Below are 15,366 nucleotides of genomic sequence, written 5' to 3'. Positions count from 1 at the left end.
TGGCTGAGGAGTCTGTGAAACTTGTTCTTGTCTAGGTAGACGTGGTCTTTCTTTAGTCTTACCAGTAGCTATGTTGTGTTTCAGAACTGCACACTCGTTTATAAAATGACCTGGCTGTTTACAATAATTGCAGTTCCCTTTAACGGGAGCTGCAGGATGACTGGCTTGATTCGGACCCCTCTTCTGACTGTCTTGTGGAATAGATTGTGCAACTAGTACTTTCATTTTCGTGTCTTTCATACGCTTTCTCTCGTGTTCTTGTTCTTCTCTGATTCTATTCTGGTGATATTGAAGCATCTGTAACATCTGGGACGGGGTATTAGCTTGCCAGGTACTTTCGACTTTCAAAACTCGATTTTTAATTGGTGGACTTGAATTCTCGACTAATTTAGTAACAAAAAGGTGAGGGTACGACTCACTACTTGTCTTGAGGCCACTGTTGATGCTAAAACATTTCTCAAATCTAGAATAAAAATCACTAATGTCTTCGTCTTGTTTCTGTTTACAGGCTGAGATTGCATCCCAATCTTCCTTTTTCGTTGTTAACAATCTGGGTAAAACTTGAATCAATAATTCAGGTAATTCTTTACATTTCGCTCCAAGACCGGTACCTGGTACTCGTGCCTTATCTTCAGCTTCTAGAACTGCCCAATCTATCTTTTTCTCTCCCACCTCCCATTCTTTTTCCTTGAGCTTTTCATACACCCCTGCGGGCAGCAGAACCTTTAACATTTTAATTATATCTGGATACGTGTATTCTCCCATACGGAGCATGTCTTTTAATTCTCGATGGAACCCTGCTGGATCTTTATCGTGACAGGGAATTAATTTTTTCATCTCTAAGAGTTCCATCTTTGTGATCGGGGTGTAAACAAACACTCGTTCTAGTTCGCCACCCGTTCCTCTAACTGTTTGGTATACTCTACCCATAAATCTAGATATAATATGGCACTTATGCCATGCTTCTGATACATAAAATGACCTGGACTGTCCCTAGGCGGGACAGGAACTGCTGCTTCTAGCAGACCTTTTCTAGTTCTCAACTGACGTAGTTTTGAAAAGAGCGGCATGACTGAACTATAATCTGGACACAATACAATACATAATAAACACGATAACTACTTCACACTCATACCACGACATCAAAATACATGAAGAACATTTAGAATAACAGTTCGAACAGAATACTACCTGGAATACGGAACACAGAATACATGAATTTTCTCGAGAACAGAACTGACTAGAACAGAAACTAGATGCACTGCTGAAACAGTACGAAACTTACCGGTCTCATAAAGAGACACGTCAGGACCCGCATCCACCGAAGTGGACACTTCGTTTGTGGGTCTGTGTACCACCAACCCACGGACCAGAGTCAATTAAATTGACCCTGTCTAGATACTACCCCAGTAACGGTACTCACCGGGCAGCAAGAACGGAAGGCCTCGGACTGGACTGGACTGCTATGACGACGGACGACGAACTTCGGACTTCAGTTACGGGTGGACCTCCGGATACCTCGGACCTCGGACTCTCGGCTTGGGCTCTGGTCGGGACTCGCCGCGTTCCTCCACCGCCTCGTCTGGATGCTGGACCGCCTCCTCCGTCTCCTCCGTGGGCCTGAGGGATACTTGAAGCAGAAATATCTGCACGTGCACGGTATGGTTCCGTCACGGCTGCAGAGGGTCAGGGGGCCGGCGTGGCTTCACCGGCGCGTGGGGAAAGGGCAAGCCCTATTCGGGCGCCATTATGTGGTATATAAATAAATAATACCGGATCTAGTTTTGTCTGGATATAGCAATAACAGATAGCTCAATAAATAAGAGTCAAGATTCGAGGTAGTAGGAGTTTTTGCAGGTTTATTACAGCATAAAGGACAGGAGCGGGACAACCTGCATAGGAATAGGATGGCAGGGCCCAGCAGCTGTTGGGGCTGGATCTGGGATGAGCGCGCTAACATCTAATAACAATACACGATCATATATACTAAAACAGTTGCATTACAATACATACGATAGGCGGAGCAGTGGGTGTGGTCAATAGCAGTCGCGAAAGATAAGGGTGAAAATGGGTGTAACAGAGGCGTATACATAGACATGTGATGCAAACGTAACAGAATATGTCATGAATGGGGCGGAAACATGGAGGGGGCTACCTAAGGAGCCGGGACCTCTAACCTGATGGTGCGCGCAAACTGGCAATGACGTGTTACTAGGAGAAGCTGGGGGCTATGAACTCTGTGCTAGGAGCAGAGACTGAAGTCTGGAGAGTCAGGGCGACATGTACCTAAGTAGTATCTAGTATCTGATGTTTAGAGAACATGTTGATAGAATCCAAAAGTTATCGGGGTAAAGGCGAACAGACTCTAAGACTGGAGCATGCATTATTCTACATGTAGTGCGTGATGAAGAATATTAAATGACCATTAAATGCAGTATTTCTCTTACATGGAGACGTAGAGGCTAGACAATGACGGAAACTATTGATGCAGTTCAGTAGCTTTAGGAATGCAGAGAAGGAGGGCTGTACTGATAACTCGAATCATAACATACTCTTGGCAGACTCAGAGGCCGAGCCAGGCTGAACCGGGCACTGCGAGGCAGGAAGTAAGTGAAGGGTCGAGGATACAGGTGGGGGCTGTATCGCTCCTCAGCGAGGCTTCAGGAGACAGGAGCTGAAATCTGGTGTCCGGGCCCTTTTGAGGCCTAGAAACGGAGACTTTACAATGGAATAACGTGCACACTGAGAAACGTGGCAACGTAGCTTTACATAGGCCTGATATTCGTAGTATTCACGAGAACTGGAAACTGGCATACTAGAGGTGGACACAACTGTAATTGCGTCATTAATCGAACATAGGGAATACATATGCATATTAGTCATGCACAGATAACATATGATGGAGGACGCGTAGGGACACAGAACATGGCAAAATTTACTTTTCCACATGCCGAAAGGTTCTTTATTAATAGCATCTGGATTGTTGGGCAATCCTTTGTAAAGTGGTCGGAGCGACACAAATGTAACAAAGGAAAAGGAGTAAATTTGGGGTTGTTCAAAGTTACTTTGCACAGGAAGGGAGGCATACGGTGGCACAAGCTTTTCCCTCTTTTAAATAAGTTACTGCGTCATCACATTTTCCCAGATGTACTGGTTCTTCACTTGCGGGAGAATGATTTGGTGGTTTGCAAAGGGTTGTCTCTTTTGAAGCAATGGAAAAAGGAATTAAAGGAGGCAGTGGTCTGGGTGTTTTATAGTTTGGAATGAGTTTATTCCCAGGAGACATTGGAGAGGGCTGAGCGGTTGGTGGCCATTGATAAGGCCAGGAGGAAGATAAACAGGGAGATGAGGGTGTTTTGTAAAGAGGTAGGCTTTGGGAGGATGGAGCACCCAGAGTTAAAAAATGTGGCAGAGGTTTATCCGGAGCACAAGTATTCGGCCAAATATTTTTTTAGGGATGACAGAGTACATTTGTCTCGCTTCGGGATGTAGTTATATTTGATTAAGAAAAAAGAAGTTTTAGATTCTGCACTGGACATCAGACGTTGTCTTAAACAAGGCCTAGAGGTTGGGTGGTCAGAAATGTCGTAAGGACTATTTCTGAGAGGTGTCTGTTGCCTAGTTTGGCCAGATTTTTACTGTTTCAATTTTGGTTGGGGATAGGTAGGTAATGAGTTTAGGTAGGTTATACTTAGTTAGAGAAGAGGTTACAGGGTTTAAGGTTTAAAAGTTATTGATCGAGTAGGTTGATCTTTAGATAGGTTGAGAAGCAGGTTACAAAGTTTTTAAAGGGGGAGAAAGTCAATTGTGTTTCGTTCTGTACACTTCGGGCCAATGAGGCTTTGAGGGGGCGGCTGACAGGCAGGGAGGCTCGCACCCCAAGGGTTTTTGGGCCGGGTGGTGCTGCCGTGCCCAATTGGGCTCGTGCTTGGGCCACCTTTGTGCTACGGTGGGGGGTATATAGCCGGCCATTTCAGGAGCTGTGTCACCATTTTGGAAGGTGACACGGCTGCCGAAATCTCTTTAGCTAGGGAAAGTTTTTGTCCACCCACCCCCCAATTGTTAGGGGGGTTTCATTTTTCTGTGTTATATTTTCGTGGCACGTTTTTGTTTGGTACAGGTGCCTTAGGAGGAATTGATATGTATTTTAGCTGTTGCTTGAAGCAGGTGAGTGGCGTTGGTTGCTTATTTTGGCCAGTTTGTTACTGTTTCAATTTTGTTTGGGGACAGGTAGGTAATGACTTTATGTAGGTTATACATAGTTAGAGAAGAGGTTACAGGGTTTAGGGTTAACAGTTATTGATCGAGTAGGTAAATCTTTAGATAGGTTGAGAAGCAGGTTAACAAAGTTTTTAAAGGGGTGAAAGTTATTGATTAATTTAGGGATGTTAACTAAAGCATTGTGTTTGGGGAAACATTAGGGGTGGGGGGGTGGATATGTATAAGTATTTTGTATAATTAGATGTTGTTTTGGACGGCAAAGGCCAAGGTTACGTTTGTGTAAGGTGCACCTGTTTTCAATAAAGCAGCCTTTTTCACACTTATGGTGAGTCAATTGTGATTCGTTCTGTACACTTCGGGCCAAAGAACTTTGTAGTAAAGGATGTGAAAAACAGTGTATTTTAAAGCACCAACTTAGCCAATCACATTAGTAAAGAAAAAGTAAGCAAATAGAAAATGGTCATTTTCATATTACAATTTTACCATTTGTCTGGATTAGATTGTTGTTACTTTAGGCTGTCACTTCACCCAGAGACGTATGCATGCCCGATGGATCGGAAGGATGTTGGTTTGAGGTACCTTTGTGAAGAGCATTGGGTGAATTCTGTTGTATAAAAGAAGGTGTGCAAAAGCATAACGGAGAACAGGCATGCTTAGTGAATGATGATGTATATTCAGTTATGCAAGGATTCTAGGCACATCAAGGCAAGCGATGAGAATACTGTCAGAGTAGCATATGCATGCAGCAATGTGGAGATGAACTAGGGCCATGGAGTTAGTCTCAACCTGCAACAAGTTGCATATGCTATTAAGAGGTGGGGTGCTTCAGTCACTTTGGTAGGCAGCATCAATGCCAAATCTTGGGGGATGCAAAGATAAATGCACAGGTGATTTAATTTGTTTGCACGATCAAATAATGGGTGTACACAGTTACGCATCCGTACCATCTTCCAACAATTGGCACCAAAATCAGTGTAAGTCATCACCTGTATTTTGATAACATTTCACTCTGGCCAATCTTTAACACTTATATTTATTTCAGGGCAACTATAACTCGCACTCTTCCCATGCACAGTGTTGTTGCCAATGATGTCAGTTCAGTTTCCATCAGTAAAGTTATCAATGATGCCAGAACATGTCATGAGTATTGTACTAAATGAGGTCGTAAGCAATTCATGGTGAGAGTGTGAGTTATAGTTACTTGAAATAACTATAACTGTTGAATTTCAGTGTTTGAACTAACATTTTCACCTAACTGTAACATTACTTTAACATTTTTGGTTTTTTCCAGTGAATTTCAGGTTTTTTAATGCAAAGTAAGATATTATTACCATACCTAAATATAAAGTCACTTTAAACTTTATTTTATTTAAGTGAATATCTAGTTTTTTTTATGCAAAGTAATATTTGTTTATCCTATGTAAGGCCAACCTCCTTGCCGCACATATGGGCTGATTACGATGTCGGCCAGAAAGCCTACTCCCGACATTCAGATTCTACTTGACCGTGTCGGAGCCCTTCCGACCAACTTGGTCGGTTTACAATCCGTCTGACCGATTATGATGTTCGCAGTCGGATGGGAAACCACGCGGTCATTCTGAATCAGTTTGACTAGCTCTCGAAGGATTCATGTCGGTCAGAACTACATCGTACTCCCCTATGGACAGCGTTTTTAATTTCAGGATTACGATGCCAATTTCCACTAGCCTTTCCGTGTCGGTTGTCCGACACAGAAATGTTGTCAGAAAGTGGATTTGGGGACCCCCTTCATTCTGCTGCCTCCGGTTGGGGACCGAGGGGTTACCTAAGGGACCACTCTGTAAAACCCTGTACTATCTGGCAGGCACCGTGGGGTGCCTGTGAAAGGGTGCATGTTTTTCTACGCAAACCCCATTTTCCCAAAGGTGCCTGTGTTACAGCCGGTTGTCGGCAGAACACGTACTCCCTTGTAAACAATAGGACTCCGACTGAACAGTGTTTGGTCTCATCATATTAGGGTAGGTGAAACAGCAGACCGCGAGTCGGTCATTTCTGATTCCGAGTTGGTGTAAGGCAAAAAGTATCAACCCAACATCGTACTTGACCCCATGGTCTTTGGCTGTGTGCCGCGAGAGTTGGCTACTGAGCCTGGTCTCTACATCCAGGACCTGAGTCCAACCCCAGAAGCCAGCCAACGGCCCAGGTGGCGAGGCCCTTTGTCTAACCCCCTGCGGGCAGCCACTCCTGTGCCTCACATCGGAGGTTGGGCCTATGGCCAGGTCCATGCCCTAACCACCCCACAGACAGCCAACCCCCCACAGCCGTGCATGGCATACTCCTGTTCTTAGGAACCCACTGCAAACACTCAAGTCTCACCAATTTTAAAAAGAAAATTCTAATCCTGATAGACAATTGTGGTAGCTATCTCCATAGCTGCTGTGGGACTCTTGCAGAATTCCAGAGTTGAAGGAGTAACTCTGGCTCCTGCGAGATTGTGATAACCCAAAAGAAAACCACTTTTTTATATATAGCCCTGTGGGACCACTCACAAGGTCCACAGCGTCAGGGCACCCCTACCCTCTCCTCCTGTACTTTATTTTTGTTTAATTTTCAGGGCATTTTTCTTCCTATTGCGGCTAGCCAAGTAGAGTGAAAGCTCTCACCGGAGCCTTGTGCTCCTGCAGGAGTGAGGCGGTCGACAGTGAAAAAAAAATACTTGGCCAATCAGATCGCTCAATTATTTGAAGTTGCATGTTTGTGGGACTCTCACAAGCCTCCTGCAAACTCAACCACAGAAATATAGGAAGTTTTTTAACATCATGTGATAAAAAATACTGAATGGATTTACATCAAATCATAAATAACACACTTTCCGGACCAAGCTCTAGCTTACTGCCAAATTTGTGCAAATTCATTCAGACATTTCGTGTTATTACTGTTCAATTTTCCTATGGAGAATTGCATGGGGAAATAGTGTTATGGAACCCCATTTTTCCCTGCCCCTACTTGACAGATCACTGTGAAAATTTCCAGGAAGGAAATAACATCGATGAACTTTTGTTTTGTGAAAATTCTTCAAACACCGCCAACACAAGCTTAACCCATTTATCAACAATTGAAATTACCATTTCCACCATCTCAAATACAATGACCATCCGTTCAGGAGTCGTCTGCTCAACTCATATTTATTTAAATGTGATAATTCCTTAGCCACAGGCCAAAAAATGTTCCCACCATCTTGAACCCACACCTATACCGAGCCTGAGTGAGTGCTGAGGACTTAGAACCCTTTCCTTTGAGAGCTATTTTGGGGGCCTTGAGAAAACTCTTTCTTTTTATCTTCCCCCTTTTTGTTCTGGTGGGACCTCTGACCACCCTTTTGGGAGTCCCCCCAGATGCCTTCTTGGACACTCTGGTGCATGAGAAGTATCTTCTCTTTTCAAGACTCTCTCGCCCTCTGACATCTCCTTCTCTAGTTTTAGCTCTTTCTGGACAGCTCCAACTTAAGCATGCTCTCCTCTTTCCCGTCACTGTATGCTTCTGCACAAAAACAAGGCCTGATCCCACCCCTGCCTTAAATGTGAGGTATTGGATTGTTGGTTGGCTGGGTTGTGAGCCCTGGTCAAGCAACAACCACAATCCCTTGCAGGATGAACCACAAAAGGTACTAAATTAACACTGGTTAGCTTGGCACAAAAAGCAGTTAGGCTTAACTTAGAGGCAATGTGTAAAGAATCTATGAAGCACACAAACAGTAATAAAGTAAATACACAACACAAGAATAATCTCACCGAGATTTAGAAAAATAGAGTATATTGACAATGACAAAAATGAAATCAGTAGAACTGGAGTTATATTTTTTTAAAGTTTTAAGTAAAAATTAGCACCTAAAGGATCAAAGCGCCAACAGCGGACATCTAGTCGCTTGAGACCGGGTCCAATCGAGGCCCGTGCACCAAAGAGGGAAACCATGTAGGAAACTGTGCATCAGAATCTCAAGGGTGGAAAGGCCCGCCTTTGAGATTACTAGTTTGCTTCCGACTGGTGAACAGGCTATAGGAGCGTGTCAGAAACAGCCGGAAAGACAGGCAAGTTTACTTTCTGACCGCCTCCATCATAATGAGGCGGTCAGAATGTAAACCAAGCAGCCCATTACGATGCAGTCGAAGCCTTTATGGGCCGCATCGTAATCGGCACCCTTGGTGTCTGCTACACCAATGCATTAGAGAGTATACCACCCTATCCAACCCAAATAGCACACAATTCCTGTGTAGATTATTTTTTCATATTCCGCTCTTTACTGCTTAAAACAAATGATTGAATTATGGTACTAGGTGGAATTTATGACCTTGCCATTACACAATTACTTATCAATTTGGGTAATATCTGCCCTTAATCACTGCTACAGCGATTGCAAGCATACAAATATAACAGCTCTGAGAAAAAAAGTAATTTGTCACCGCATGCTGATCGACTTCCCAGCATATTTGATAAAAGAGGCACTACACTATTAGACCCAAAGATGAATGCAGCTTATATGGAAGCAGAGTCAAGAGAATCCATGACCCCAATCAGTAATAATTTGATCATATCACCGGAAAAAATATCTCCTAGAGTGTGGGGATTACTTACTGCCAACAACTAAAATACATAAACTAAGGCACTGGAGACAAACATCCAAGCTGACACTAATGTAATGGGTATGAGAACGGTGCTGCATAGCCTCTTGTGTGAAGATGACATATGCCATAAATGTTAAAAAGCACAAATACGAAAGAACATGGTCTTCATATTTGGGGATGCTATTAATCTTCTTTTGGCACTGCAGAGCTGTTAGAGTACACATTACTATTACAATTGTAAGTGTTGGAACATCATGGGCCTTATTTCGATATCGGTCAGACACGTATCTAATATGGGTCAGACTTACCTCCGGTCAGCGGTGCGGGCTGCAAGCTCCCTTTTCAGTATGGGAACTTGTGCCGCAGCACAAGCTCCAATACAGAAAAGGGAGTTTGTGTTCATCCCTGCCACACGATGCAGGGATGAACGGGGGGCACCCTGGGTGCCCCTTCAGCCCCCAATCAGGTGCTACTGGCTAAGAGGGCCCTACTAGGGCCCCCCAAAGTCACTTTCCATCAGTTTTTCCATGCCGGAAAGTCCAGCATAAAAACCCTGCCAGAAGCCAACATCGTAATACAGACAGACTACCTACTAGTTCCGACTGGAAGATAGGCTAATTGAGCCCATTGGAGGCCAGCCAGAATGTCTGGCTAGTTTCAAAACTGAGAGCCTCCATTGTTATGAGGCTGTTGGTTTGGAAGTGCGATGAGGCTGGGGAAGCCTCTGAACTGTGTTCGGAGATTTACCGAGCCTCATCGTAATGAGGCCTTTAGTCTCATGCCTTTGAGCTTGATGTGGAGTTGTCATAACATCACAACGAGAAGTAAAGAAGCTTAGCAAACTATATGATGCCTTATATGTTGAAGGTCAAAAACTGTACTGCCCTGGAGTATGTTGCTGTATACAACTAATTTTGGATAGTTTATTGTTGGCAAATCAGTTATTATGCTGATGACTATGGTACCGATTACAATACGTCCCTTAAAGGTTCCGACTTGCGGTTGGAGTCTTTAGGGCTGCATGGAGATGGGCTGCTCGGTTTCCTTTCTGACCACCTCATTATGTTAGAGGTGGTCGGAAAGGAAACTGTCTGGTCATTAAGCTGGCTTCCGATGGGCTCAGAGATCCAGCCTGCTAATTGGAAACCAGCACGTTATCTCATGGGTGGGTCTTTCCGCCCTTGAGATTACGATCACGGTTTCCGATATGGTTTTCATGCCAATCTGTCTGACATGGAAACCCTGTTGGAAAGCATGTTTAGGTGCCCCCCTTTTGTGCACGTCGTCTGTTTGGAGGCCCCTGTTGATCCCTGTACCTTGTGGCTGGCATCTTGAGGTGCCTGATATGGGGTGCAGGGATGAACCGCACCTCATATTTTACTACGGAAGCATGCATTACAACCGTTTTTCAGCTGTAATGTATGCATCCATTATGAAATATAAGAATGCGTCCTAATGAGGAGGTCGGGACCTTACATAAATTGGAGGCTGGATCCAGGGGGTTTCATTGCGGATGTATTTCTGCTAGAGATATGAACAGCTATGCTTTTCCTCAGTTTGCTATAGAACAGCGAATTTGGATGATGGTCAGGAAACAGAGCTGTCAATTAGTTCTGAGAACTCTTTTCTGGGTAGAACAGCAATGATTCCTGGGAGCATTAGAATTGGTGGTAGAGAACCCTTTTCGGTTTTTGTAGTGTACAGGTCACTGGAAAGTACAGATGGGAAAGAGCAACCTCTATTGTAGCTCGAGGGGCTTCAGAACCTTCTTGATGGAGGATATCACCAGAGCAATACAGTTTGATGGTCTTTTGCAAGCGTCTAGAAAGCTGCTTATTGACTCTTGGGCACTTGGTACTAAGAATAAATACAGATGCACTTGACAATTGTTGGATTTTTTGGTAAGTGCAAAAGGGGTTGGATCCCTTGGAGGTATCTGCTGTAGAGTTAGGAATGTTTATGGCATATCTTCATTCAAAGGCTTTATGCTGAAGGACCATTAACCGCATGCGTGCGGGCGGAATTCCGCTTGCACGCTGAGATATGCGAAAGCGCATGTTACGTGACGAGCTGGGCTCGTCATCAGCGTAGCAGGAGGCTACCTCATGACGAGCCCAGCTCGTCATCAGCGTCGAAGGGGTTAATTGCTCTAGGTCTGCTGTTTCCTCAGGGCATGGTTCAACTGAGGGCAAGTGCACCTATAAGGATGTGTTGGGTTGTTGGGACATAAAAGGAATTAGATTGAAGTGACCTTCTAAAGGATTGATATGTAATGTAAGTTTTTGATTTGTTTGAATGATGCCCGAGTAACAGATTTTTGAGCTTAAGTTAGTTGAGCATGCAAATTGTAAATATGTGGTGTTTGGTGTCCTTTAGGATAGTCCCTTATGACCATGAATTGGGAGTGGCGGATATAAGTTAGAATCTGGATGGATATTGAGTTACAAAAAATATGGAGTGAAAAGTATAGATGTTAAAAATATTGAATCCCAATCCTTATAATTAAAAACATCAAATATTGATAAAAATTTATTGATTACACTGGTATAGTTGTCCAAAATATTGATATTTAAATATATAGATTTAAATAATAAACATTAATTACATAACATATGAATACTATTATAATACACATAAAATATATTTCATATTTCTTTTTAATATAACAATTATGATGTTGTTAAAAAAATTACAAAAGTGTAAATATGTTTATATACATATAACTAAATAAAAAAACTTTATTAAATTGATATATTTATTTATATTATAATTGAACACTTTCTTACATTTGATAATAGAAAAAATAAGTATATATACAAATATCACTGCCCTGTGGTTTGAGGCTTTCCAAACGACAGCTTCGGTTTCAGTTCCGACCGCGTTATTATAAATACAGTGGTTGGAATTGAAACCAGCCAGTCATTCTGGCTGGTTTCCGACAGAGGTCCGTCAGCAAGTTGGAACCAGCATGTAACCCCTGAAGGATGGCGTTTCCGCGGTCAGGATTATGATTTTGGTTTGCCACAGGCTTTTCATGTCTGGATTTACAACATAAAAAGTATGTTGGAAAGTGACTTTGGGGTGCCCTAGCAGGGCCCCCTTGTAACAGCAGCCACCAGGTGTGGGCATATATGATGGCCCCCTGTCAATCCATGTACCATGTGACAGGCACCATGTGGTGCCTACCACATGGTGCAGGGATTAACAAAAACTCCCATTTCTCTGTGGGAGCTCGTGCTGCGACCAGTTTCCAACTGCAGCACAAGCTCCCAAGTAGAAATGGGAGTGTGCGACCGCACCATGTATGGTCGCCTCCTAATACTGGGGTCAGGACTGGTAACTGGAGGTCTTTTGGACTCGAATCCGCATCAGTGTAACTTCTGCCCGACATCATAATAAAGCCCAAAATATTTAATAAACAAACCATTTTAACAAATAAAAACTCAAACAAAATCAAAAAATTGATTTTACTAAAAATAAATAAAATTATAAAAACATTAATGATTATAAATATAATATTTTGAAATAACAAAAAAACATATTAATAACAATGTTAAAAAAATAAACAAAACAAAAAAATAATAATAATACATCTACTATTCCCGCTACAGTCAATGCAACAGTAGGGTAAGTATTGAATTGCGGAGGGGTAAAATGTACTATTCCCACTCCAATGAGTGCAGCAGTATGGAAAGTGTTGGGTTGTGAAGGGGTAAAATTCACTATTCCCACTCCAGTCCATGCAACAGTAGGGGAAGTTTTTGATTGCAGAGGGGTAAAATGTACTATTCCAATTCCAGTCAGTGCAACAGTAGTGAAAGTGTTGGATTGCGGAGGGGCAAAATGTACTAGCCCTACTCCAGTCAGTGCAACAGTTGGGAAAGTTTTGGATTGAGGAAGAACCCACTGCAGTTAGTACTATACTTGAAACAAACAAATTCTCTGCAAAACAATAAAATAATTGAAAACAAATAGCAAATTAAAAATTAATATTTAATAATTGAAATATATTTCATATAAAAATATTTAAAATAAATACATATTGTAATGTTATAAACATATAATGAACAATTACAAACATTATTTTAGAGCTAAAAATACTTTTCATGTAAAAATACATATCGTAATGTGTATCGTACTAGGCCTCTAAGTGTTTGGGGGTGTTTAGGATATAAAAAAGAAATTTATCATTTTAAGGGTGGGATATTATTCTTGACTTAACTACTTGACTTGTTTTCATATTTGTTTTGCTATCAGTTGTTTTAATTTCCTTTCCTTCTAACATATGGGCAGTGAAATTCTGGAAGAATACAGTTGACATCCTGTTTGAATGAGATTGGAAGTACATAGGGTCTATATGAAGTTGAGTGTTCGAGAATCTTGGTTCTTTTACTGTTAGTTCTTGGAAGACCAGCGTGGATTGGCAATAAAAGAACATGTACATAATGATAGTTTCTGTGTCTTTAATAAAATCTAAATTAACCTATCATATAGGCTTGGAAAATCTACATTCTATATCCAGGTTTTCCACAGACTTTTTAGTCTACAAGAGTAGTAGTGAAACTGTACATAAAAGCATTGACAAATGTATTAGTTAATCAGTAAATCAGATCTTGCATTTGAGTAACATGGCTTCATCATGATTAAACCTAACTCACAAACACAGGTTTGCAGCCAAAAGGCCACACACATATGATGTTTATTGACTTTTCTGTTACTTGCTCTTATGTGGTCTCTTTCACGGCAGATTAGTACATGTTGACATGCCACTGTGCTAATATGTGGATCAATTTGAAAAGAATGTAATTATAACATCCACCAAAACTGCACAGGTATGCAGCAAGGACAAGCCAATATGTATGTCTCTTATCTCATGGAACTACCTATAAAGCATGTATAAATCCAAAGCTACACCTCTTCTCTTTTTCTCTTGTTCATCTGGAACAAAAAGTACAGACAAACCATTTCTCTCACAGGATGCATTTTAACGTAGCCTAAACTAAGAGAGACAAAAAACTATCAATTTCCATATTTGTCTGTGGCTTTCTATCTAACTGGAACACTTTGCTCTGTATAAAGTAGGTGTAATCGATGTGAAACTGAATTGGTTTCATTTTATCTTGCACCTGCAATTGAATTGAGTATTACAGTTGAACAGCCATAAAGACTTAGAAAAATGATTTGTGCCTATTAACAATAACCTGCACAGGCCAGTAATAGCTAGTTTCCTAAAGAAAGGTGGGTGCTTTAACTGTAATAAAATTCAGTGATTTCCAGTGGCACTATGCTGGTCACTCTAGAACCTTACTATTGGAAGCCAGAGTCCCTGTCCCACACCACTGTCACCAAATGTGAGACCTGGGACTCCTCACTCAATGTTAGGCCAAGTAAGGACACCATTTGAGATAGCCCTGCTCACCCCCTTAGTAGCTTAGCATGAGCAGCCAGGCCTATCTCCAAGCCACCAGTGTACAGCATGTGCAACCACAACCACAGCAACCTCCTGGTGACACCACAAATGGACTACACATGAGTTTGATGAAAACGAGTATAAACTTTATATAAAAAGATATACGATCAGACCACACGATACAAAAGCCAACATATAATAAAGGGTCATATTCGTTCTGGCTGGCTGGTAGGTTCAATTTCCAACCACCCCTTTCAAAATGCTATGCTTGGCGTAATGCTAGAACCACAAACGCTTGCAATGGACAAACTGCACTGTGTAACGACACAATCCTGTGCTGGGCAAAGGATAAATAATACACTGCTTAACAATACACCCCGGTACCTTGCAATGGGAGAAATAATGCAATGCATACCGCTACAACAATGCACTGCGCAATGAAGGAATAATGCAATGCGTCACAGTACTTTGCAATGAAGAAATAATGCAATGTGGGCCGCTACAATCATGTACTTTGCATTGAAGAAATAATGTAATGGGGCCGCTACAATCCTGTACTTTGCAATGGAGCAATAATGCAATGCATAGCACTACAATCAAGTACTTCGATATGCAGAAATAATGTCAGTCTGGCAGTTCGTTAGCAGCAATATTGGCAATGTGTATTACGGCAATCGGCCTTTTCGATAACAGTTGCCCTCACACATATCAACGATGACATGAAGTACAGCTTCTTACTCGGGCCATAGTACTGCCACTCCTTTCTTCAGTATGGGCCCCAATCTGAGCCGAAGCAAAGGCTTACATCATCAGAAGGACTGAGAGAACAAGAGAGTGTCCCTACGAGCCCACACCCTGCCCAGGTAGTGAGCCATATTACATGGGGGCGCGACCCCACTCTACTCTCCTCCTTCAGCGAACTGGGGCTTCTGTGCAGAACTTTCTCAATGTTCCTCAGCACCTCAGCCTGGCAGCTCAGCTCCTCCGGGGCTGCCAGTCCAGGCTGCTACTGTTAGGAAGGTCTTAAGCAACCTCAGGGCACACGTAACCCACGCCCCAGAGATTATTTACTCCGGGTGCATGTTCACCACAGCACCCTCCGGGTCTCCTTTGGCATGAAGCCACACACACAAA

This window comes from Lissotriton helveticus, chromosome 5_1 (assembly GCF_964261635.1).
Source record: "Lissotriton helveticus chromosome 5_1, aLisHel1.1, whole genome shotgun sequence".
NCBI classification, from domain to species: domain Eukaryota; kingdom Metazoa; phylum Chordata; class Amphibia; order Caudata; family Salamandridae; genus Lissotriton; species Lissotriton helveticus.
The sequence above is the reverse complement of the archived record's forward strand: the minus strand, read 5'-3'. Positions refer to the sequence as shown.